This window comes from Aegilops tauschii, chromosome 2 (assembly GCF_002575655.3).
Source record: "Aegilops tauschii subsp. strangulata cultivar AL8/78 chromosome 2, Aet v6.0, whole genome shotgun sequence".
NCBI classification, from domain to species: domain Eukaryota; kingdom Viridiplantae; phylum Streptophyta; class Magnoliopsida; order Poales; family Poaceae; genus Aegilops; species Aegilops tauschii.
In genome coordinates, this window is record NC_053036.3 from 209,809,979 (window position 1) to 209,837,530 (window position 27,552).

The window sequence follows — 27,552 nt, forward strand, 5'->3', positions numbered from 1 at the left end:
CCCCAACCAGCTCGATCAATCGGGGACCTGTTCATCCAGCGGCAACGGCCTCTACTACCACGGGGTCCTGTTCATCCAACCCCCACCGGGAACTGTTCATCCAACCCCCCAAGAACGCTCACTGTTCATCAAGAGGCAGCAGGTTCGATCAGCTTCAGTTAGCAGCAGTAGCGAAGGAATCGCTCAATCAAGTTCAGTTAACAGCCAGATCGATCGATCGCTCGGGTTCAGTAACGCGTAGCCTGTAGTGCAATCGCTCGGGTTCAGTAGGCGAATGCCTCGCTCGGGTTCAGTTAGAGCCCAATGCCTCGCACCCACGCACATACGTGTACGAGAGAAATGCGCATCGCTCGGCCCCGACCATCCACCATAACCGAGAACTCCCCGATATTTTCCTCGCCCTCGCTTCTACCACGGTTTTTTCCGTCATTGACGGCCCAAAGAATGTCGTGCAGCTGCGTCTCCGGGCCGCCCAGGACGAAAGCCCATTTAATGTCATGATTTTTTGTCATAGAAGTAGGAGCCCACCACACCTATGATGATACCGAGTTTTGTCACAATTATCTTCATAGAAGTGTCATAAGCATGACAGGAAAAAAATTCGTTCGGCCCAAAATGTCACGGATGTGTCTTTTTTTTGTAGTGTATATCGTCAACGAACGTTAAGAGTGTGGACCCTACGGGTTCGAGAACTATGTAGACATGACCGAGACACCTCTCCAGTCAATAACCAATAGCGGAACCTGGATGCCCATATTGGCTCCTACATATTGTACGAAGATCTTTATCGGTCGAACCGTTATGACAACATATGTAATTCCCTTTGTCCATCGTTATGTTACTTGCCCGAGATTCGATCGTAGGTATTTTCATACCTAGTTCAATCTCATTACCGGCAAGTCTCTTTACTCGTTCCGTAATACATCTCCTTGTGACTAAACTCCTTCGTCATTTGCTTGCAAGCTTATGATGTGTATTATCGAGAGGGCCCAGAGACCTCTCCGATACTCGGAGTGACAAATCCTAATGTCGATCTATGCCAACTCAACAAACACCTTCGGAGATAACTGTAGAGCATCTTTATAATCACCCAGTTACTTTGTGATGTTTGATAGCACACAAGGCATTCCTCCCCGGGAGTTGCATAATCTCATAGTCGAAGGAATATGTATTTGACATGAAGAAAGCAATAGCAATAAAACCGAACGATCATAATGCTAAGCTAACGAATGGGTCTTGTCCATCACATCATTCCCCTAATGATGTGATCCCGTTATCAAATGACAACTCATGTCCATGGTTAGGAAACCTTAACCATCTTTGATCAACGAGCTAGTCTAGTAGAGGCTCACTAGGGACACGATGTTTGTTTATGTATTCACACATCTATTAAGATTTCTGATTAATACAATTCTAGCATGAATAATAAACCTTTATCATGAATAAGGAAATAAAATAACAACTTTATTATTGCCTCTAGGGCATATTTCCTTCAGTTTCATACCCTACAAGCAATTTCATCTTATGTTCTCTACGACAGGAACTTTGGAGTGACTCCTTGTCGCACGTTGAGGGATTGCCATATGATTTAATTATGTTATCATTGTTGAGAGACTTTGCACTAGTGAAAGTATGAACCCTAGGCCTTGTTTTCAAGCATTACAGTGCCGTTTTTGCTCACTTTTGTTACTAGTTACCTTGCTATTTTTTATTTATTCAGATTATAAAAATATATTTCTACCATCCACATTACACTTGTATCATCATCTGTTCACCGAACTAGTGCACCTATACAATTTACGATTGTATTGGGTGTGTTGGGGACACAAGAGACTCTTTGTTATATGGCTGGAAGGTTGTTTGAAAGAGACCATCTTCATCCTACGCCTCCCACGGATTGATAAACCTTAGGTAATCCACTTGAGGGAAAATTTCTACTGTCCTACAAAACTCTGCGCTTGGAGGCACAACATGAGTCTACAAGAAGAAGGTTGCATAGTAGACACCAGTGCTCACCTCGGTTGTCTTCCTGGTTGTTTCTCATTTTCCTAATTTTTGTAATATTCTAAAACTGATAGAAAATATTTTTGCGGATTTTTCAGTGTTCGTTTCCTTACCGTATGACATACCTCCTCTTTTTCAGGGTTCTGGAGTTTTCTGGGACGTTTCTCTTATGTGTTCCTCCGGTGTCATGGTTTGGATAATATTGGTTTCAACATTAATAGGCGTACATGAGATCTAGTGCTTAATTCTTTGCCCATTAACCACCTTTGGATTAGTGCCTTCGGCATTATTGATCTTAATGCCTACAGAACGATAAACCTCTTCGATAATATATGGTCCTTCCCATTTGGAAAGAAGCTTACCTGCAAAAAATCTAAAACGAGAGTTGTACAAAAGAACATGTTCACCAACTTTGAATTCCTGCTTTTGGATTCTTTTGTCATGCCACCTTTTAACATTTTCTTTGAATAGTTTGGCATTTTCATAAGCTTGGGTTCTCCATTTGTCTAGTGAGCTAATATCAAATAACCTCTTTTCACTGGCAAGTTTGAAATCATGATTGAGTTTCTTAATTACCCAATAAGGTTTATGTTCTAACTCGAGAGGCAAATGACAAGCCTTTCCATATACCATTTTATATGGAGACATACACATAGGATTTTTATAGGCAGTTCTGTAGGCCCAAAGTGCATCATCTAATTTCTTAGACCACTTCTTTCGGGGCCTATCGATAGTTTTTTTAATATTAATTTTATTTCTCTATTGCTAAGTTCAACTTGACCACTAGATTAAGGATGACAGCGTGAAGCAATTCTATGGTTAACATCATATTTAGCAAGCATTTAACAGAAAGCACCATGAATAAAGTGTGAACCACCATCAGTCATTAAATATCTAGGGACTCAAAACCTTGGGAAAACAATTTCTTTAAGCATTTTAATGGAAGTGTTATAATCAACACTACTAGTTGGAATAGCTTCTACCCACTTAGTAACATAATCAACAGCAACCAAAATATGTGTATACCCATTAGAGGAAGGAAAAGGTCCCATATAATCAAAACCCCAAACATCAAATGGTTCAACAACAAGTGAATAATTCATAGGCATTTCCCGACGCTTACCGATATTACCTATCCTTGGACATTCATCACAAGATAAAGCAAACTTACGGCCATCCTTGAAGACAGTAGGCCAATAAAAACCAGATTGCAATACCTTGTGAGCAGTTTTATCTCCCGCATGATGTCCTCCATAAGCTTCGGAGTGACATTTCCATAGGATTTGTTCCTATTCATGCTCAGGTACACAAAGTCTAATAATACCATCTACTCCTTTATAAATATGTGGGTCATCCCAAAAGTAATGTCTTAAATCATAGAAGAATTTTTTTGTTGGTATGTGAAACTAGGTGGTATAAATTTAGCAACAATATAATTAGCATAATCAGCATACCAAGGAGTATTATGAGAAACATTTATTGGAGCTAGTTTTTCATCAAGAAAGCTATCATCAATAGGTAGTGGGTCATCAAGGATATTTACTAACCTAGACAAGTTATCTGCTACGGGGTTCTCAGCTCCTTTCCTATTAGAGATATGTAAATCAAATTCTTGTAGCAAGAGAACCCACCTAATGAGTCTAGGTTTAGCATCTTTCTTTTCCATGAGATATTTTATAGCAGCATGATCAGTGTGAACAATCACTTTGGAATCAACAATGTAAGATCTGAATTTATCACAAGCAAACACAACTGCTAAAAATGCTTTTCCAGTAGTAGCATAATTTCTTTGGGCATTGTCTAGAGTTTTGCTAGCATAATGAATAACATTTAATTTCTTATCAACTCTTTGTCCTAGAACAACACCAATAGCATAATCACTAGCATCACACATAATTTCAAAAGGCAAGTTCCAATCTGGTGGATGAACTATAGGTGCAGAAGTTAAGTCTTTGTTAAGTGTTTCAAAGGCTTCTACACAATCATCATCAAAAACAAATGGACATCCTTTTGTAAAAGATTTCTAAGAGGCCTAGAAATTTTAGAGAAGTCTTTAGTAAACCTCCTAGAGAAACCAGCATGACTAAGGAAACTACGAATACCTTTAATATCTTTAGGACATGGCATTTTCCCAATTGCATCAACTTTAGCTTTATCCACCTCAATACCTTGTTCAGAAATTTTATGCCCCAAGACAATACCTTCATTAACCATAAAGTGGCACTTCTCCCAATTCAAGACAAGATTAGTTTGTTCACATCTTTGCAAAACTCGATCAGGGTTGCTTAAGTAATCATCAAAAGAAGTTCAAACGGAAAAACCATCCATGAAAACCTTAACAATCTTTTTGTAAAAATCAGATAATATAGTAGTCATACCTCTTTGAAAGGTAGAAGGTGCATTGCATAAACCAAAAGGCATACGTCTATAAGCATAAATTCCAAAAGGACAAGTAAATATGGTTTTCTCTTGATCAGGTTGTGAAACAGGTATTTGAGAAAAATTAGAATATCCATCAAGAAAACAAAAGTGTGTGTGCTTAGACAATCTTTCTAGCATTTGATCAATAAAAGGCAGAGGGTAATGTTCTTTTCTAGTAGCTTTATTTAGTTTTGTAAAATCAATTACCATTCTATAGCCAGTAATAATACTTTTTGGAATGATTTCATTTTTATCATTAGGGACAACAGTAATACCTCCCTTCTTAGGGACATAATGAACAGGACTTACCCATCTACTATCAACTATTGGATAGATTATACCCGCTTCGAGAATCTTTAGTATTTCACTTCTTACCACTTCCTTCATTTTAGGATTTAAACGTCATTGGTGATCAACAACGGGTTTAGCATTAGGCTCCATGTTAATCTTGTGCTGACATAGAGTGGGACTAATGCCCTTAAGATCATCAAGAGTATATCCAATTAAAGCACGATACTTCCTCAGAATTTTTAATAATCTTTCTTCTTCATGTTCTAAAAGTGTAACGCCCCGGATGTAACTTTCCATATTTGTATCTCCAACTCTTGCCATTTTCGGCTATGTGTTATGATATTCTCTTCATGGTCAGGTTTTGTCTTTCCTTTTGCATCTTGTTCATGTCATGCATCTCATATCATGTCATCATGTGCATCTCATTTGCATACGTGTTCGTCTCATGCATCCGAGCATTTTCCCCGTTGTCCGTTTTGCAATCCGGCACTCCCACACGCACCGACGCACCCCCCTCTTGTCTCTTTTTGTGAGAGGGTGTTAAACATTCTCGGAATGGACCGAGGTTTGACAAGTGGCCTTAGTACACCACCGGTAGACCACCTGTCAAGTTTCGTTCCATTTGGAGGTCGTTAGACGCTCGAACGGTTAACCGGGTAACCGCAAAGGCCTTTTGTGTGTTGCAGCCAAACACCCCTCCAAACAGCCCAATAACCCATCTAAGCCCCCTCCATGCTCTCGGTCGTTCGATCACGATCGTGTGGGCGAAAACCGCACTCCATTTGGAGTCTCCTAGCTCCCTCTACCTATAAATAAGTGATCCTCCCGGAATTTTCGCGCAGATCAACCCTAACCCCTTCCCCTCTCCGCCGCCGGACGCGTCCGTCGCGCGCCGGACGAACCCGCCGCCACGCCCGCACCAATCCCACCGCGCCACATGGCACACCGGCCCGCGGGCCCGTATCGTCGCCTCCCGCCTCCCGCGCCAGCGCCCCGCTGCCCGCGCGCGCCTCCGCCTCCTCCCGCGGACCCCGTCGCCCATCGCCGCCTCGCTCCGGCCCCGCATCGACGCCGACCGCCGCCACATCGACGCCGACCGCCGCCGCCGGCGCCTCCTCTCGCGCCGGCGCCCGTCCCCGCCGCCGTCCCGCGCCTCCTCGTCGCTAGCGCCTCCATCGGCGAGGTCCGGCCCCGAGCTTCGGCCGCCCCGTCCTCCTACTCCGGTGAACCTTGACATCCGTGCCTGCCCCAGATCCAGATCCAAATAAGGTTGACCCTGAAATCTTCCCAAGTCCCGAATATATCACATTATGTTGCTCTGTTCATCATGGCATATCTCACTGCATACTGCTCTGTTTTGCGTGCATGATATATCGGAATGTTCATCACGAGATGCTCTTCATTTTGTTCCATTGTGCCATGCTTGTTTGAATTCATCTTGATTCCCAAATGTCTGATCCAAGAGTGCTATATGATGTTTACTGTTGTTATCAGAACTTGATGTTTTGTTATTTTTGTTGTATTTGATGTGTGCATCTTATGGGCATGAGCTCTACAGGTGTTTTGATCTATGCCATGCCATCTTTACAGAGGTGTATGCCATGTATATTTGTGATCTATGTGGTGACTAGAACAAGCATGCAAACTAGGCTTCGTGATGTTTCTGTTTTCAGAGACAGGATTTTGCTGTCTTTGCTGCTGTTATTTTTATGCCATGTATCCATGTGTCTACAGTGAGATCCATGTTTCTTTTGGGTATGTTCAGTAAGGATGTTTTGTAGATATAGTTGTGTTCTATCCATCCATGCCCCTGTTTGCAATTATGGAGTGCCCTAGCATGTCGCAATCTTGCTCTACTTTTGCTATAAAATGTTCCTGGCAGAATGTTAACATGATATTCAATTTTGCCAAGGGTGTTGTAGTTGATCCATACATGATATGAACTTGCTCTTGCCATGGTTAGCTTCATGAACATGCCATCTTGCTGTAGGTATGCTTGTTTTGTCATGCATTTATTTGTGATGAGTGAATCGAGCTCACAAATATGCCTTCATATATCTGTTAATGCCATGCTCTGTTTTCTGCCAAGTCTGAAACCTGTTAACGAAACTCGCCATGTATCCGTGTGTCTACAGTGAGATCCATGTTTCTTTTGGGTATGTTTAATAAGGATGTTTTGTAGATATAGTTGTGCTCTATCCATCCATGCCCCTGTTTGCAATTATGGAGTGACCTAGCATGTCGCAATCGTGCTCTACTTTTGCTATAAAATGTTCCTGGCAGAATGTTAACATGATATTCAATTTTGCCAAGGGTGTTGTAGTTGATCCATACATGCTATGAACTTGTTCTTGCCATGGTTAACTTCATGAACATGCCATCTTACTGTAGGTATGCTTGTTTTGTCATGCATTGCTTTGTGATGAGTGAATTGAGCTCACAAAGATGCCTTCATATTTCTGTTAATGCCATGCTCTGTTTTCTGCTAAGTCCGAAACCTGTTAACGAAACTGGCTATATTTACATGGGTGCCATCATATCTTCTGTGCCTTTTCGGCTCATGATCAGTAAGGGACTTTTGTTCTATGCATTTAGTATATTCATGCCATGCCTTGTTTTGCTATGTTAAGTTCCTGTAGCATGTGTTTGGCTTGCTCTGAACATTGTTACCTGATGCTGTTTCAGCCATGTTCAGTATTTTCACCAAGTCTGTGAAGCTGATATCTTTTGCACTTTTGCCATGCTTGTTTGAACCCGTTATTGTGTGATCTAGCCATAGCTCAGTGTTCATCTTTTGTCAAGAATCTCTTGTAGATCACTGCCGTATGCTTTTTTGCTATGTAGGGGTGTTGTAGCATAGTAACTTGATGTATTCTAAGTGCTATCATGCTGTTAATCGCAGAATTGTGTCGTTCTTGTTTTGCTTGCCATTTGCAAACTGTGCATCCGTTTCCGGTGATCTTTATATCGATTTCGACCGAAATCATCTCATGTTTCCAGTGGCATACTTGGTTTGCCAAGTTGATGCCTTGTTCATCCGTTTTCTTCCGGAGCACGCATATGCATCGCAGATCACATCTTGCATATCATGCATGTATTGCATAATGTTACTTGCGCATTGCACCGTGATTTATTGTGGTTCCATTGCTTGTGTTCTTGCTGTGGGTAGAGCCGGGAGACGAGTACGCTTACGAGGAACCTGTTCAGTACGATTACGAAGATCAAGCTTTCGACAACTCTGAGAACCTTGCAGGCAAGATGATCATACCCTCGAAATCACTTCTATCTTTGCTTCGCTAGTTGTTCGCTCTTTTGCTATGCTGTGCTACCTACCACTTGCGATATCATGCCTCCCATATTGCCATGTCCAGCCTCTAACCATCCTTTCCTAGCAAACCGTTGTTCGGCTAAGTTACCGCTTTTGCTCAGCCCTTCTTATAGCGTTGCTAGTTGCAGGTGAAGTTGAAGTGGGTTCCATGTTGGAACATGGATATTTTGGCATATCACAATATCTCTTATTTAATTAATGCATCTATATATTTGGTAAAGGGTGGAAGGCTCGGCCTTATGCCTGGTGTTTTGTTCCACTCTTGTCGCCCTAGTTTCCGTCATACCGGTGTTATGTTCCTTGATTTTGCGTTCCTTACGTGGTTGGGTGATTTATGGGACCCCCTTGGCAGTTCGCCTTGAATAAAACTCCTTTAGCAAGGCCCAACCTTGGTTTTACATTTGCCTACCTAAGCCTTTTTCCCTTGGGTTTTCGCGAGCCCGAGGGTCATCTTTATTTTAACCCCCCCCCCGGGCCAGTGCTCCTTCGAGTGTTGGTCCGAACCGAGTAGACTGCGGGGCCACCTCGGGGAAACTTGAGGCCTGGTTTTACTCGTAGGATGTCTCATCCGTTGTGCCCTGAGAACGAGATATGTGCAGCTCCTATCGGGATTTGTTGGCACATCGGGCGGCTTTGCTGGTCTTGTTTTACCATTGTCGAAATGTCTTGTAAACCGGGATTAGGAGACTGATCGGGCCTTCCCGGGAGAAGGTTTATCCTACGTTGACCGTGAGAGCTTATAATGCGCTAAGTTGGGACACCCCTGCAGGGTATTATCTTTCGATAGTCGTGCCCGCGGTTATGAGGCAGATGGGAATTTGTTAATGTCCGGTTGTAGAGAACTTGACATTTGACTTAATTAAAATACATCAACCGCGTGTGTAGCCGTGATGGTCTCTTTTCGGTGGAGTCCGGGAAGTGAACACGGTTTGAGTTATGCATGAACGTAAGTAGTTTCAGGATCACTTCTTGATCATTTCTAGCTTCGCGACCATTGCGTTGCTTCTCTTCTCGCTCTCTTTTGCGTATGTTAGCCACCTTATATGCTTAGTGCTTGCTGCAGCTCCACCTCATTACCCCATCCTTTCCTATAAGCTTAAATAGTCTTGATCTCGCGGGTGTGAGATTGCTGAGTCCTCGTGACTCACAGATTCTACCAAAACAGTTGCAGGTGCCTAGGATACCAGTGCGGATGACGCAACCAAGCTCAAGTGGGAGTTCGACGAGGAACGTGGTCGTTACTATGTTTCGTTTCCTGATGATCAGTAGTGGAGCCCAGTTGGGACGATCGGGAATCTAGCATTTGGGGTTGTCTTATTTTCATTTGGATTTGACCGTAGTCGGTCTATGTGTGGATTTTGGATGATGTATGAATTAATTTATGTATTGTGTGAAGTGGCGATTGTAAGCCAACTCTCGTTATCCCATTCTTGTTCATTACATGGGATTGTGTGAAGATGACCCTTCTTGCGACAATACCTACAATGCGGTTATGCCTCTAAGTCATGCCTCGACACGTGGGAGATATAGCCGCATCGTGGGCGTTACAAGTTGGTAATCAGAGCCATCCCCGACTTAGGAGCCCCCTTCTTGATCGAATCGCTGGCGTTGTTGAGTCTAGAACAAAAATGTTTTGAGTCTTAGGATTATATATATCGGAGAGTAGGATTCTTTTTACTCCTCAGTCCCTTCGTCGCTCTGGTGAGGCCTCCTGACGTAGAAGTTTTGACTCTTCTCTCCTCAAATTTCACAAAAAAAAATTAGGATCACGCGGGTATCTTGGAATCGTTCTGATGGTTTTGTGACGAGAACATTCAGGATGGCTCCGCCAACGCGTCAGAATCCGAAACACAATGAGGGGAGTCAGGCGAACCCTCCGCCACCACCTCCGCCTCCGGAGGCATGGCAAGCTATCATGGCAGCCACCGACGCCAATGCTCAGATGATTTTGCAACTCTTGCAAGAACGCACCCAAGGGCAAGGCAACCAAGGAAATCAAGGCCAAGGCAACAATCAGCCACACTTTGCTACCCTCAACCAGTTCCTCGCAAATCAGCCGAAGTCTTTCAGCTACTGTGCCAAGGCCACAGACGCCGATGATTGGCTCGTGGACATCAACAAGCATTTTGAATGTAGCAATGTCAGGCCTGAGGACTTTGTCAAGTTCGCTTCTTTTCAACTCAAGGATCAAGCTGCCGAGTGGTATCAACAATACAAAGATTCCAGAGGAGGTCGTGTGATTACCTGGGATGATTTCCGTCGAGACTTCAAAGCTCACCACATTCCACAAAGTGTTGTTGAGAGCAAGCGTGAGGAGTTCCGCAATCTCAAGCAAGGCAGCATGTCCGTGTATCAATACAATACCCAGTTTCAGAAACTCGCTCGCTTCACTAAGCAAGACATTCCTGATGAAAAGAGTATGATCTATCAATTCAGAGGTGGCCTCAGAGAAGATATGCAATTACCTCTCGTGCTTTTTGAGCCGACCAAGTATGATGATTTCTACAATATGGCACTGAAACAAGAGGCTGATCAGCTCAAGTGTGAGGCTTCTAAGAAGAGAGTCAGGGACGCAGTTCAGTCTTCTTCTTCCTCACTAGTGGCTGCTAAGCAACCGAAGTTCTGGTTGCCTCCTCCTCCTCCATTTCGTCAGCCTTTCCAGCAAAAGAACAAAGGTGGCCATGGATCTTCCCACCCACCCAACCCTGGCTATGAGAACAAGTCTCAGAATCAAGCTCCAAAGTCGAATGCTCCTTATCATCGTCCACTCTCAGAGGTGACTTGCAACAAGTGTCAGCAGAAAGGTCACTATGCTAACAAGTGCTTCAACCAAAGGCACCTTCTGCCTCCTCCTCCCGTGAGATCTTCCAGCAATGCAGTGGTCAAGCATAATCCCAAGTCTGCAAAGGTGAACATGATGAATGCAGCTCAACCGGAGGAATCTACTGATGTGATAATGGGTAATCTCTTAGTTAATGATATTCCTGCAAAAGTTTTATCTGATACTGGTGCATCGCATTCTTTCATGTCATACCCATTTGCATCGAAGCACAATGTTGACACAGAGATTTTATCCAAAATTATGCAAGTTGTTTCTCCGGGAAAACTTATGACTTCTAGTTTGGTTGCTCCCGATGTCTCTATCAACTTGGGCAACTATAAATTTCTGGCTAAACCAATTGTTCTTTGTGACTCAGATATTGATCTAATTCTCGGGATGGACTGGCTTTCTAAGCACAAAGCTCAGCTTGATTGTGCTGCCTGGGAAATTCAATTGACACACTCTTCTGAGGATGTTATCATCTATGCCGCTCGTGATGAAACCATTCGGTTGTTTTCTCTCAATGAGAAGGGCGAGTTGGATGCTATTTCTCAAATTCCAGTCATTTTTGAGTACCAAGATGTCTTTCTAGAAGAGCTTCCGGGTATGCCTCCTCACCGGCCAGTTGAGTTCGTTATCGATCTAGAGCCTGGCACGGAACCCGTTTGCAAGCGTCCTTACAAGCTTGGACCCATGGAGCTGAAAGAATTGAAGAAACAGCTCGATGAACAAGAGCGTCTGGGTTTGATCAGACCGAGTTCATCTCCATGGGGTTGTGGTGTTCTTTTTGTCCAGAATAAGGATGGCACGGACCGACTTTGTGTCAACTACCGTCCATTGAACAAGAAGACAATTAAGAACAAGTATCCACTTCCCAACATCAATGAGCTATTCGAGCAACTTAAAGGTGCTAAAGTATTCTCCAAGCTTGACCTCCGTATGGGTTATCATCAGATTTGCATTCGTGAAGAAGATATTCCCAAGACGGCATTCAGAACAAGTTTTCGTTCTTATGAATATACTGTCATGTCTTTCGACCTTGTCAATGCTCCTCCAACATTCTCTCGAATGATGAATTTCATTTTCAACCCCTATACCAATGAATTCGACCTGGTGTATCTCGATGATATCTTGGTCTTCTCCAAGAATAAGAAGGATCATGCCAAACATTTGCGATTGGTGCTCGACAAGCTCAGCGAGTATCAATTCTATGCGAAGTTTTCAAAATGTGAGTTTTGGCTTGATGAAGTTCTTTACCTTGGTCATATCATCTCTGCCAAGGGCATCGCTGTTAATCCCGAGAAGGTGTCCGCAATTGTGAATTGGGAACCTCCTCAGAATGTCAAGCAGCTTCGCAGTTTTCTTGCGCTTGCAAGCTATTACCGAAGATTCGTTGAGAATTTCTCTAAGATTGCAAAGCCTCTTTCCAACCTCCTCCAGAAGCATGTGAAGTATGTCTGGACTCCTGAGTGTGATGTTGCTTTCAACACTCTCAAAGAGAAACTCGTCACAGCTCCTGTCTTAACTCCTCCTGACGAATCCAAGCCATTCGAAGTTTTCTGTGATGCTTCTCTTCAAGGTCTCGGTGCTGTGTTAATGCAAGAGAAGAAAGTTGTGGCCTATACCTCTCGTCAGTTGAAGCCCAACGAAAAGAACTACCCAACTCACGATCTTGAGTTGGCGGCAGTTGTTCATGCATTAATAACATGGAGACATCTCTTGTTGGGAAGGAAAGTGGACATATTCACCGATCACAAGAGTCTTAAGTACATCTTCACTCAGCCCAACCTCAACCTCAGGAAAACTCGATGGGTCGAGATGATTCAAGAGTACAATCCGAGTATTGAATATACTCCAGGCAAGGCCAATTTCATTGCAGATGCTTTGAGCAGGAAGGCTTATTGCAACAGCTTAATTCTCAAGCCATTTCAACTGGACCTTTGTGAAGCTTTCCGCAAGCTGAATCTCCAAGTTGTTCCTCAGGGCTTTCTTGCCAACCACCTAGTCTCTCCTACTTTGGAAGATCAAATTCATGAGGCAAAACTCCTAGATACCATGGTGAAGAAGGTGAAACGTGGTATCGACAAGGGCATTTCCAAATACAAGTGCTATCGCATTGATGACCGAGACACTTTATTCTTCGAGGACCGGATTGTGGTTCCTAAAGGTGATCTAAGGAAATTCATTATGAACGAGGCGCACAATTCTCTTCTTTCCATTCATCCTGGAAGTACGAAGATGTACCATGACCTCAAGCAGTCGTATTGGTGGACTCGAATGAAGCGAGAAATCGCTCAATTCGTGAACGAATGTGATGTCTGTCGAAGGGTGAAAGTAGAACACCAACGACCAGCTGGTCTCCTCCAACCTCTTGCTATTCCAGAATGGAAGTTTGATCATATCGAAATGGACTTCATGACTGGATTTCCTAAGTCCAAGCGCGGAAATGATGCTATCTTCGTTGTCATCGACAAGCTTACTAAAGTGGCTCATTTCCTTCCAATCAAAGAATCTATCACAGCAGCTCAGTTGGCAGAGCTATACACCTCCAGGATTGTCTCCTTGCACGGCATTCCACAATTGATATCTTGAGATCGTGGAAGCATCTTCACTTCTAAGTTCTGGGACTCCTTCCAGAAGGCCATGGGCACCAACATTCGCTTCAGCACAGCTTTCCATCCTCAAACTAGTGGCCAAGTTGAGCGAGTAAATCAAATCCTTGAAGATATGCTCAGGGCTTGTATCATTTCCTTTGGCATGAAGTGGGAAGATTGTCTTCCATATGCCGAGTTCTCCTACAACAACAGCTTCCAAGCGAGTTCGGGCAAGGCCCCATTCGAGATTCTATATGGCAGAAAGTGCCGTACTCCTCTCAATTGGTCAGAGACTGGTGAATGCCAACTTCTTGGCAATGACTTAATCACAGAGGCTGAAGAAATGTGTAAAGTCATCCGTGAAAATCTCAAAGCCGCGCAATCACGCTAGAAGAGTTACTATGATAGCAAGCACCGTGACTTGGCTTTCGAGATCGGAGACCATGTCTACCTCCGCGTCTCTCCAATGAAAGGCACTCGTTGCTTCGGTATCAAAGGGAAGCTTGCCCCTAGATACGTGGGTCCTTTCAAGATCATTGGCAAAAGAAGCGACCTCTCCTATCAACTTGAGCTTCCCTCCAACTTCACGAATGTGCATGATGTGTTCCACGTGTCACAGCTTCGCAAGTGCTTCAAGACTCCTGACCGCACCATAAACTTCGAAGAGATTGACCTCCAAGAAGATCTGTCTTATCATGAGCACCCCGTTGCTATTCTTGAAGAAACTGCGCGCAAGACTCGCAACAAGTCAATCAAATTCCTGAAGGTGAAGTGGTCACACCATTCCGACCGAGAAGCCACCTGGGAGCGCAAGGACCACCTCCGTTCCGAATATCCGGAGTTCTTTCAGTCCTAGATCTCGGGACGAGATCCTCTCGTAGTGGTGGAGTGTTGTAGCACCCCGGATGTAACTTTCCATATTTGCGTTGGGAATCGTAGCATAATTTAAAATATTCCTACGCTCACCAAGATGCATCTATGGAGTGTACTAGCAACGAGGGGAAGGGAGTGCATCTACATACCCTTGTAGATCGCGAGCGGAAGCGTTCCAATGAACGTGGATGACGGAGTCGTACTCGCCGTGATCCAAATCACCGATGACCGAGTGCCGAACGGACGGCACCTCTGCGTTCAACACACGTACGGTGCAGCGACGTCTCCTCCTTCTTGATCCAGCAAGGGGGGAGGAGAGGTTGATGGAGATCCAGCAGCACGACGGCGTGGTGGTGGATGTAGCGGGTCTCCGGCAGGGCTTCGCCGAGCTTCTGCGAGAGAGAGAGAGGTGTTGCAGGGGAGGAGGGAGGCGCCCAAGGCTGTAGGTTGCTGCCCTCCCTCCCCCCCACTATTTATAGGACCCCTGGGGGGGCGCCAGCCCTTGGGAGATCAGATCTCCAAGGGGGGCGGCGGCCAAGTGGGGGGGAAGGGGTGCCTTGCCCCCCAAGGCAAGGGGGAAGCTCCCCCCTAGGGTTCCCAACCCTAGGCGCATGGGGGGAGGCCCAAGGGGGGCGCCCCAGCCCACTAAGGGCTGGTTCCCTTCCACTTTCAGCTCACGGGGCCCTCCGGGATAGGTGGCCCCACCCGGTGGACCCCCGGGACCCTTCCGGTGGTCCCGGTACAATACCGGTAACCCCCGAAACTTTCCCGGTGGCCGAAACTGGACTTCCTATATATAATTCTTCACCTCTGGACCATTTCGGAACCTCTCGTGACGTCCGGGATCTCATCCGGGACTCCGAACAACTTTCGGGTTTCCGCATACATATATCTCTACAACCCTAGCGTCACCGGACCTTAAGTGTGTAGACCCTACGGGTTCGGGAGACATGCAGACATGACCGAGACGCCTCTCCGGTCAATAACCAACAGCGGGATCTGGATACCCATGTTGACTCCCACATGTTCCATGATGATCTCATCGGATGAACCACGGTGTCGAGGATTCAATCAATCCGTATGAAATTCCCTTTGTCAATCGGTATGTTACTTGCCCGAGATTCGATCGTCGGTATCCCAATACCTTGTTCAATCTCGTTACCGGCAAGTCTCTTTACTCGTACCGCAATGCATGATCCCGTGACTAACGCCTTAGTCACATTGAGCTCAGTATGATGATGCATTACCGAGTGGGCCCAGAGATACCTCTCCGTCACACGGAGTGACAAATCCCAGTCTCGATCCGTGCCAACCCAACAGACACTTTCGGAGATACCCGTAGTGCACCTTTATAGTCACCCAGTTACGTTGTGACGTTTGGCACACCCAAAGCACTCCTATGGTATCCGGGAGTTGCACGATCTCATGGTCTAAGGAAAAGATACTTGACATTGGAAAAGCTCTAGCAAACGAAACTACACGATCTTTTATGCTATGCTTAGGATTGGGTCTTGTCCATCACATCATTCTCCTAATGATGTGATCCCGTTATCAATGACATCCAATGTCCATAGTCAGGAAACCATGACTATCTGTTGATCAACGAGCTAGTCAACTAGAGGCTTACTAGGGACAGGTTGTGGTCTATGTATTCACACATGTATTACGATTTCCGGACAATACAATTATAGCATGAATAATAGACAATTACCATGAACAAAGAAATATAATAATAACCATTTATTATTGCCTCTAGGGCATATTTCCAACAGTCTCCCACTTGCACTAGAGTCAATAATCTAGTTCACATCACCATGTGATTAACACTCACTGGTCACATCACCATGTGACCAACATCTAAAGAGTTTACTAGAGTCATCAATCTAGTTCACATCACTATGTGATTATCACTCAATGTGTTCTGGTTTGGTCATGTTATGCTTGTGAGAGAGGTTATTAGTCAACGGGTTTGAACCTTTCAGAACCGTGTACTTTACGAATATCTATGTCATCTTGTGGATGCTACCACGCGCTATTTGGAGCCATTTCAAATAATTGCTCTACTATACGAATCCGGTTTACTACTCAGAGTCATCCGGATTAGTGTCAAAGTTCGCATCGACGTAACCCTTTACGACGAACTCCTTTCCACCTCCATAATCGAGAAAATTCCTTAATCCACTAGGTACTAAGGATAAGTTCGACCGCTGTCATGAGATCCTTTCCCGGATCACCATTGTACCCTCTTGACCTACTCATGGCAAGGCACACTACATGTGCGGTACACAGCATAGCATACTATAGAGCCTATGTCTAAAGCATAGGGGACGACCTTCGTCCTTTCTCTATCTTCCGCTGTGGTCAGGTCTTGAGTCTCACTCAATACTCACACCTTGTAACACAGCCAAGAACTCCTTCTTTGCTGATCTATTTTGTACTCTTTCAAAATCATGTCAAGGTGTGCTGTCTTTTGAAGGTATCATCAGGCGTCTTGATCTATCTCTATGGATCTTGATGCCCAATATGTAAGTAGCTTTATCCAGGTCTTCCTTTGAAAAACTCCTTTCAAACAACCCTTTATGCTTTCCAGAAATTTTACATCATTTCGGATCAACAATATGTCATTCACATATACTTATCAGAAATGTTGTAGCGCTCCCACTCACTTTATTGTAAATACAAGTTTCTAACAAACTTTGTATAAACCCAAAAACTTTGATCACCCCATCAAAGCTTATATTCTGACTCCGAGATGCTTGCTCTAATCCATGGAAGGATCACTGGAGCTAGCATACCTTTTAGCATCCTTAGGATCGACAAAACCTTTCTGATTGTATCACATACAACCTTTCCTCACGAAAAACTGGTAAGGAAACTTGCTTTGACATCCATCTGCCAGATTTCATAAATGTAGCTAATGCTAACATGATTCCGACGGACCTAAGCATCGCTACGGATGAGAAAAAACTCATTGTAGTCAACTCCTTGAACTTGTGAAAATACTCTTTGCCACAAGTCGAGCTTCATAAACGGTAACATTACCGTCCATGTCCGTCTTCTTCTTAAAGATCCATTTATCTCAATGGCTTGCCGATCATCGGGCAAGTTCACCAAAGTCTATGCTTTGTTCTGATACATGGATTCTATCTCGGATTTCATGGCCTCGAGCCATTCGTCGGAATATGGGCCCACCATCGCTTCTCCATAGCTTGTAGGTTCATAGTTGTCTAGCAACATGACTTCCAAGGCAGGATCACGCATTACTCTGAAGTAGTGCGCATCCTCGTCGTCCTACGAGGTTTGGTAGTGCCTTGATCCGAAGTTTCATGATCACCATCATAAGCTTCCACTTCAATTGGTCTAGGTGCCACAGGAACAACTTCCTGTGCCCTGCTACATACTAGTTGAAGCGACGGTTCAATAACCTTATCAAGTCTCCACCATCCTCCCACTCAATTCTTTCGAGAGAAACTTTTCCTCGAGAAAGGACTCGTTTCTAGAAGCAATTACTTTTGCTTCCAGATCTGAAATAGGAGGTATACCCAACTGTTTTTGGGTATTCTATGAAGATGCATTTATCCGCTTTGGGTTCGAGCTTATCAGCCTGAAACTTTTTCACATAAGCATCGCAGCCCCAAACTTTTAAGAAACGACAACTTAGGTTTCTATAAACGGTGTCGTCTCAACGGAATTGCGTGGTGCCCCTTTTAAAGTGAATGCGGTTGTATCTAATGCCTAACCCATAAATGATAGTGGTAATTTGATAAGAAACATCATGGTATGCACCATATCCAATAGGGTGCAATTATGATGTTCGGACACACCATCACACTATGGTGTTCCAGGCGATATTAATTGTGAAACACTTTCCACAATGTCTCAATTGTGTGCCCAACTCGTATCTCAGATACTCATCTCTATGATCATATCAGAGACATTTTATCCTCTTGTCACGACGATCTTCAACTTCACTCTGAAATTACTTGAACCTTTCAATAATTCAGACTAGTGTTTCATCAAGTAAATACACTCAGCATCTACTCAAATCATCTATGAAGTAAGAACATAACGATATCCACTGCATGCCTCAGCACTCATTGGACTGCGTACATCAAAATGTATTACTTCCAATAAGTTGCTCTCTTGTTCCATCTCACTGAAAACGAGGACTTTCAGTCATTTTGCCCATGTGGTATGATTTGCATGTCTCAAGTGATTCATAATCAAGTGAGTCCAAACGATCCATCTGTATGGAGTTTCTTCATGCATATATACCAATAGACATGGTTCGCATGTCTCAATCTTTTCAAAAATGAGTGAGTCCAAAGATCCACCTACATGGAGCTTCTTCATGCGTTCTACACCAATATGACTCAAGTGGCAGTGCCACAAGTATGTGGTACCATCATTACTATCTTATATCTTTTTGGCATGAACATGTGTATCACTACGATCGAGATTCATTTTAGGTGCAAGACCATTGAAGGTATTATTCAAATAAACAGAGTAACCATTATTCTCCTTAAATGAATAACAGTTTTGCGGTAAACATAATCCAATCATGTTCAACGCAAACACCAAATCTCGATGGTAGAGGGAGCATGCGATGCTTGATCACATCAACCTTGGAAACACTTCCAACACATATCGTCATCTCACCTTTAGCTAGTCTCCATTTATTCCGCAGCTTTTATTTCGAGTTACTAACACTTAGCAACCGAACCAGTATCTGATACCCTGGTGCTGCTAGGAGTACTAGTAAAGTACACATTCATATAACGTATATCCAATATACTTCTGTCGACCTTGCCTGCCTTCTCATCTACCAAGTATCTAGGGTAGTACTGCTTCAGTGACCGTTCCTCTCATTACAGAAGCACTTAGTCTCGGGTTTGGGTTCAACCTTGGGATTCTTCACTAGAGCAGCAAACGACTTGCTATTTCATGAAGTATCCCTTTTGCCCTTGCCCTTCTTAAACTAGTGGTTTTACTAACCATCAACAATTGATGCTCCTTCTTGATTTCTACTCTCGCGGTGTCAAACATCGCGAATAGCTCAAGGATCATCATAATTATCCTTGATATGTTATAGTTCATCACGAAGCTCTACTAGCTTGGTGGCAGTGACTATGGAGAACTATCACTATCTCATCTGGGAGATTAACTCCCACTCGATTCAAGCGATTGTGGCACTCAGACAATCTGAGCACACGCTCAACGATTGAGCTTTTCTCCCTTAGTTTGCAGGCTTAAGAAACTTGTCAGAGGTCTCATACCTCTTGACGTGGGCACTAGTCTGAAATCCCAATTTCAGTCTTCGGAACATCTCACATGTTCTGCGACGTTTCAAAAACGTCTTTGGTGCCACAATTCTAAACCGCACTGAACTATCACGTAGTCATCAAAACGTGTATGTCAGATGTTTCGTAACATCTACAGACGACGCTGAGGTTCAGCACACCGAGCGGTGCATTAAGGACATAAGCCTTCTGTGCAGCAATGAGGACAATCCTCAGTTTACGGACCCAGTCCGCATAATTGCTACTACCAACTTTCAACTAAATTTTCTCTAGGAACATATCTTAACCAGTAGAACTAAAGCGCAAGCTATGACATAATTTGCAAATACCTATTTGACTATGTTCATGATAATGAAGTTCATCTGATTATGAACTCCCACTCAGATAGACATCCCTCTAGTCATCTAAGTGAAACATGATCCGAGTTTAACTAGGCCGTGTCCGATCATCACGTGAGACGGACTAGTCAAGATCGGTGAACATCTCCATGTTGATCGTATCTTCTATATGAGTCATGCTCGACCTTTCGGTCCTCCATGTTCCAAGGCCATGTCTGTACATGCTAGGCTCGTCAAGTCAACCTAAGTGTATTGCGTGTGTTCTGAGGCCATGTCTGTACATGCTAGGCTCGTCAACACCCGTTGTATTCGAACGTTAGAATCTATCACACCCGATCATCACGTGGTGCTTCGAAACAAGGAACCTTCGCAATGGTGCACAGTTAGGGTGAACACTTTCTTGAAATTATTATAAGGGATCATCTTACTTACTACCGTCGTTCTAAGCAAATAAGATGCAAAAACATGATAAACATCACATGCAATCAAATAGTGACATGATATGGCCAATATCATTATGCTCCTTTGATCTCCATCTTCGGGGCACCATGATCATCTTCGTCACCGGCATGACACCATGATCTCCATCATCATGATCTCCATCATTGTGTCTTCATGAAGTCGTCACGCCAACGATTACTTCTACTTCTATGGCTAACGCGTTTAGCAACGAAGTAAAGTAATTTACATGGCGTTATTCAATGACACGCAGGTCATACAAAATAATAAAGACAACTCCTATGGCTCCTGCCGGTTGTCGTACTCATCGACATGTAGGTCGTGATTCCTATTACAAGAATATGATCAATCTCATACATCACATATATCATTCATCACATCTTCTGGCCATATCACATCACATAGCACTTGCTGCAAAAACAAGTTAGACGTCCTCTAATTGTTGTTGCAAGTTTTTACGTGGTTTTTAGGTTTCTAGCAAGAACGTTTCTTACCTACGTATGACCACAACGTGATTTGCCAATTTCTATTTACCCTTCATAAGGACCCTTTTCATCGAATCCGTTCCGACTAAAGTAGGAGAGACAGACACCCGCTAGCCACCTTATGCAACTTGTGCATGTCAGTCGGTGGAACCTGTCTCACGTAAGTGTACGTGTAAGGTCGGTCCGGGCCGCTTCATCCTACAATGCCGCCGAAACAAGAAAAGACTAGTAGCGGCAAGAAGAATTGGCAAACTCAATGCCCACAACTGCTTTGTGTTCTACTCGTGCATAGTAACTACGCATAGACCTGGCTCATGATGCCACTGTTGGGAATCGTAGCATAATTTAATATTTTCCTACGCTCACCAAGATGCATCTATGGAGTGTACTAGCAACGAGGGGAAGGGAGTGCATCTACATACCCTTGTAGATCGTGAGCGGAAGCGTTCCAATGAACGTGGATGACGGAGTCGTACTCGCCGTGATCCAAATCACCGATGACCAAGTGCCGAATGGACGGCACCTCCGCGTTCAACACACGTACGGTGCAGCGACGTCTCCTCCTTCTTGATCCAGCAAGGGGGAGGAGAGGTTGATGGAAATCCAGCAGCATGACGGCGTGGTGGTGGATGTAGCGGGTCTCCGGCAGGGCTTCGCCGAGCTTCTCCGAGAGAGAGAGAGGTGTTGCAGGGGAGGAGGGAGGCACCCAAGGCTGTAGGTTGCTGCCCTCCCTCCCCCCCACTATTTATAGGAACCCTGGGGGGGCGCCAGCCCTTGGGAGATCAGATCTCCAAGGGGGGCGGCGGCCAAGTGGGGGGGAAGGGGTGCCTTGCCCCCCAAGGCAAGGGGGAAGCTCCCCCCTAGGGTTCCCAACCCTAGGCGCATGGGGGGAGGCCCAAGGGGGGCGCCCCAGCCCACTAAGGGCTGGTTCCCTTCCACTTTCAGCCCACGGGGCCCTCCGGGATAGGTGGCCCCACCCGGTGGACCCCCGGGACCCTTCCGGTGGTCCCGGTACAATACCGGTAACCCCCGAAACTTTCCCGGTGGCCGAAACTGGACTTCCTATATATAATTCTTCACCTCTGGACCATTTCGGAACCTCTCGTGACGTCCGGGATCTCATCCGGGACTCCGAACAACTTTCGGGTTTCCGCATACATATATCTCTACAACCCTAGCGTCACCGGACCTTAAGTGTGTAGACCCTACGGGTTCGGGAGACATGCAGACATGACCGAGACGCCTCTCCGGTCAATAACCAACAGCGGGATCTGGATACCCATGTTGGCTCCCACATGTTCCACGATGATCTCATCGGATGAACCACGGTGTCGAGGATTCAATCAATCCGTATGCAATTCCCTTTGTCAATCGGTATGTTACTTGCCCGAGATTAGATCGTCGGTATCCCAATACCTTGTTCAATCTCGTTACCGGCAAGTCTCTTTACTCGTACCGCAATGCATGATCCCGTGACTAACGCCTTAGTCACATTGAGCTCATTATGATGATGCATTACCGAGTGGGCCCAGAGATACCTCTCCGTCACACGGAGTGACAAATCCCAGTCTCGATCCGTGCCAACCCAACAGACACTTTCGGAGATACCCGTAGTGCACCTTTATAGTCACCCAGTTACGTTGTGACGTTTGGCACACCCAAAGCACTCCTACGGTATCCGGGAGTTGCACGATCTCATTGTCTAAGGAAAAGATACTTGACATTGGAAAAGCTATAGCAAACGAAACTACACGATCTTTTATGCTATGCTTAGGATTGGGTCTTGTCCATCACATCATTCTCCTAATGATGTGATCCCGTTATCAATGACATCCAATGTCCATAGTCAGGAAACCATGACTATCTGTTGATCAACGAGCTAGTCAACTAGAGGCTTACTAGGGACAGGTTGTGGTCTATGTATTCACACATGTATTACGATTTCCGGACAATACAATTATAGCATGAATAATAGACAATTACCATGAACAAAGAAATATAATAATAACCATTTATTATTGCCTCTAGGGCATATTTCCAACAATTTGTATCTCTAACTCTTGCCATTTTCGGCTATGTGTTATGATATTCCCTTCGTGGTCAGGTTTTGTCTTTCCTTTTGCATCTTGTTCATGTCATGCATCTCATATCATGTCATTATGTGCATCTCATTTGCATACGTGTTCGTCTCATGCATCCAAGCATTTTCCCCGTTGTCCGTTTTGCAATCCGGCACTCCCACACGCACCGACGCACCCCCCTCTTGTCTCTTTTTGTGAGAGGCTGTTAAACGTTCTCGGAATGGACCGAGGTTTCAGAAGTGGCCTTGGTACACCACCGGTAGACCACCTGTCAAGTTTCGTTCCATTTGGAGGTCGTTTGACGCTCCAACGGTTAACCGGGTAACCGCAAAGGCCTTTTGTGTGTTGCAGCCAAACACCCCTCCAAACAGCCCAATAACCCATCTAAGCCCCCTCCATGCTCTCGGTCTTTCGATCACGATCGTGTGGGCGAAAACCGCACTCCATTTGGAGTCTCCTAGCTCCCTCTACCTATAAATAAGTGATCCTCCCGGAATTTTCGCGCAGATCAACCCTAACCCCTTCCCCTCTCCGCCGCCGGACGCGTCCGTCCCGCGCCGGACGAACCCGCCGCCACGCCCGCACCAATCCCACCGCGCCACATGGCACGCCGCCGCACCGCCGCCGCCGGCCCGCGGGCCCGTATCGTCGCCTCCCGCCGCCCCGCGCCCGCGCCTCGCCGCCCGCGCGCGCCTCCGTCTCCTCCCGCGGACCCCGTCGCCCATCGCTGCCTCGCTCCGGCCCCGCATCGACGCCGACCGCCGCCGCCTCCGCCGACCGCCGCCGCCCGCGCCTCCTCTCGCGCCGGCGCCCGTCCCCGCCACCGTCCCGCGCCTCCCCGCGCCTCCTTGTCGCCAGCGCCTCCTCCGGCGAGGTCCGGCTCCGAGCTCCGGCCGCCCCGTCCTCCTACTCCGGTGAACCTCGACATCCGTGCCTGCCCCAGATCCAGATCCAAATAAGGTTGACCCCGAAATCCTCCAAGTCCGGAATATATCACATTTTGTTGCTCTGTTCATCATGGCATACCGTTTTGCGTGCATGATATATTGAAATGTTCATCACGAGATGCTCTTCATTTTGTTCCATTGTGCCATGCTTGTTTGAGTTCATCTTGATGCCCAAATGATGTTTACTACTGTTATTTATCAGAACTTGATGTTTTGTTATTTTTGTTGCATTTGATGTGTGCATCTTATGGGCATGAGCTCTAGAGGTGTTTTGATCTATGCCATGCCATCTTTACAGAGGTGTATGCCATGTATTTTTGTGATCTATGTGGTGACTAGCACAAGCATGCAAACTAGGATTCGTGATGTTTCTGTTTTCAGAGACTTAGGATTTTGCTGTCTTTGCTGCTGTTATTTTTATGCCATGTATCCATGTGTCTACAGTGAGATCCATGTTTCTTTTGGGTATGTTCAGTAAGGATTTTTTGTAGATATAGTTGTGTTCTATCCATCCATGCCCCTGTTTGCAATTATGGAGTGCCCTAGCATGTCGCAATCTTGCTCTACTTTTGCTATAAAATGTTCCTGGCAGAATGTTAACATGATATTCAATTTTGCCAAGGGTGTTGTAGTTGATCCATACATGATATGAACTTGCTCTTGCCATGGTTAGCTTCATGAACATGCCATCTTGCTGTAGGTATGCTTGTTTTGTCATGCATTTATTTTTGATGAGTGAATCGAGCTCACAAATATGCCTTCATATATCTGTTAATGCCATGCTCTGTTTTCTGCTAAGTCTGAAACCTGTTAACGAAACTGGCTATGTTTACATGGGTGCCATCATATCTTCTGTGCCTTTTGGGCTCATGATCATTAAGGGACTTTTGTTCTATGCATTTAGTAGATTCATGCCATGCCTTATTTTGCTATGTTAAGTTCCTGTAGCATGTGTTTGGCTTGCTCTGAACATTGTCACCTGATGCTGTTTCAGCCATGTTCAGTATTTTCACCAAGTCTGTGAAGCTGATATCTTTTGCACTTTTGCCATGCTTGTTTGAACCTGTTATTGTGTGATCCAGCCGTAGCTCAGTGTTCATCTTTTGTCAAGAATATCTTTTAGATCACTGCCATATGATTTGTTGCTATGTTGGGGTGCTGTAGCATAGTTACTTGATGTATTCTAAGTGCTATCATGCTGTTAATCGCAGAATTGTGTCGTTCTTGTTTTGCTTGCCATTTGCAAACCGTGCATCCGTTTCCGGTGATCTTTATATCGATTTCGACCGAAATCATCTCATCTTTCCAGTGGCATACTTGGTTTGCCAAGTTGATGCCTTGTTCATCCTTTTTCTTCCGGAGCACGCATATGCATCGCATATCACATCTCGCATATCATGCATGTATTGCATCATGTTGCTTGTGCATTGCACCGTGATTGATTGTGGTTCCATTGCTTGTGTTCTTGCTGTGGGTAGAGCCAGGAGACGAGTACGCTTACGAGGAACCTGTTGAGTACGCTTACGAGGATCAAGCTTTCGACAACTCTGAGAACCTTGCGGGCAAGATGATCATACCCTCGAAATCACTTCTATCTTTGCTTTGCTAGTTGTTCGCTCTTTTGCTATGCTGCGCTACCTACCACTTGCTATATCATGCCTCCCATATTGGCATGTCCAGCCTCTAACCATCCTTTCCTAGCAAACCGTTGTTTGGCTAAGTTACCGCTTTCGCTCAGCCCTTCTTATAGTGTTGCTAGTTGCAGGTGAAGTTGAAGTGGGTTCCATGTTGGAACATGGATATTTTGGCATATCACAATATCTCTTATTTAATTAATGCATCTATATATTTGGTAAAGGGTGGAAGGCTGGGCCTTATGCCTGGTGTTTTGTTCCACTCTTACCGCCCTAGTTTCCGTCATACCGGTGTTATGTTCCTTGATTTTGCGTTCCTTACGCGGTTGGGTGATTTATGGGACCCCCTTGACAGTTCGCCTTGAATAAAACTCCTTCATGAAAGGCCCAACCTTGGTTTTACATTTGCCTACCTAAGCCTTTTTTCCTTGGGTTTTTGCGAGCCCGAGGGTCATCTTTATTTTAACCCCCCCTGGGCCAGTGCTCCTTCGAGTGTTGGTCCGAACCGAGTAGACTGCGGGGCCACCTCGAGGAAACTTGAGGCCTGGTTTTACTCGTAGGATGTCTCATCCGTTGTGCCCTGAGAACAAGATATGTGCATCTCCTATCGGGATTTGTCGGCACATCGGGCGGCTTTGCTGGTCTTGTTTTACCATTGTCGAAATGTCTCGTAAACTGGGATTCCGAGACTGATCGGGCCTTCCCGGGAGAAGGTTTATAGTACGTTGACCATGAGAGCTTATAATGGGCTAAGTTGGGACACCCCTGCAGGGTATTATCTTTCGAAAGCCATGCCCGCGGTTATGAGGCAGATGGGAATTTGTTAATGTCCGGTTGTAGAGAACTTGACATTTGACTTAATTAAAATACATCAACCGCGTGTGTAGCCGTGATGGTCTCTTTTCGGCGGAGTCCGGGAAGTGAACACGGTTTGAGTTATGCATGAACGTAAGTAGTTTCAGGATCACTTCTTGATCATTTCTAGCTTCGCGACCGTTGCGTTGCTTCTCTTCTCGCTCCCTTTTGCGTATGTTAGCCACCATATATGCTTAGTGCTTGTTGCAGCTCCACCTCATTACCCCATCCTTTCCTATAAGCTTAAATAGTCTTGATCTCGCGGGTGTGAGATTGCTGAGTCCTCGTGACTCACAGATTCTACCAAAACAGTTGCAGGTGCCGAGGATACCAGTGCGGATGACGCCACCGAGCTCAAGTGGGAGTTCGACGAGGAACGTGGTCGTTACTATGTTTCGTTTCCTGATGAGCAGTAGTGGAGCCCAGTTGGGACGATCGGGAATCTAGCATTTGGGGTTGTCTTATTTTCATTTGGATTTGACCGTAGTCGGTCTATGTGTGGATTTTGGATGATGTATGAATTAATTTATGTATTGTGTGAAGTGGCGATTGTAAGCCAACTCTCGTTATCCCATTCTTGTACATTACATGGGATTGTGTGAAGATGACCCTTCTTGCGACAATACCTACAATGCGGTTATGCCTCTAAGTCGTGCCTCGACACGTGGGAGATATAGCCGCATCATGGGCGTTACAAAAAGGTTAGCACTAATAATAACAGGATATATCTTTTTCTCATCAAGATAAGCATACTTCAAAGTGTCTGGCAATTGTTTTAATTCAAGCACATGATCTCCTTTAGGTGGAGGAGGACCTCCTAGAGTTTCAATATGCAAATTGTGTTTAAGGATAGGTTGTTGTTCAAAGAATATTTTATCTATTTCGTTTCTTTCATGCAAGTGTATATCATTTTCATGGTCTAGCAAATACTGTTCTAAAGTTTAATATTTCAGTTCTTGCAGTTCCTACTGCTTACTGGGTAATTCTTTATTATGACATTGTCTATTAAACTTAGAGAAATTAAAATCATGAGACTGATCAGCAAAGCTCATACTGACAGTTTGTCTCTCATAATATATTTTAGCATTAACAGTGTTCAAGAAAGGTCTGCCAAAGATAAT

At 44.9% G+C, this 27,552-nt stretch overlaps 1 pseudogene; it reads left to right on the plus strand.

Moving 5' to 3' along the window:
* The first annotated feature begins 5,045 nt into the window (after nt 1–5,045).
* LOC141040890 (uncharacterized) overlaps nt 5,046–27,552 on the plus strand; it is a 33,026-nt pseudogene continuing 10,519 nt past the window's right edge.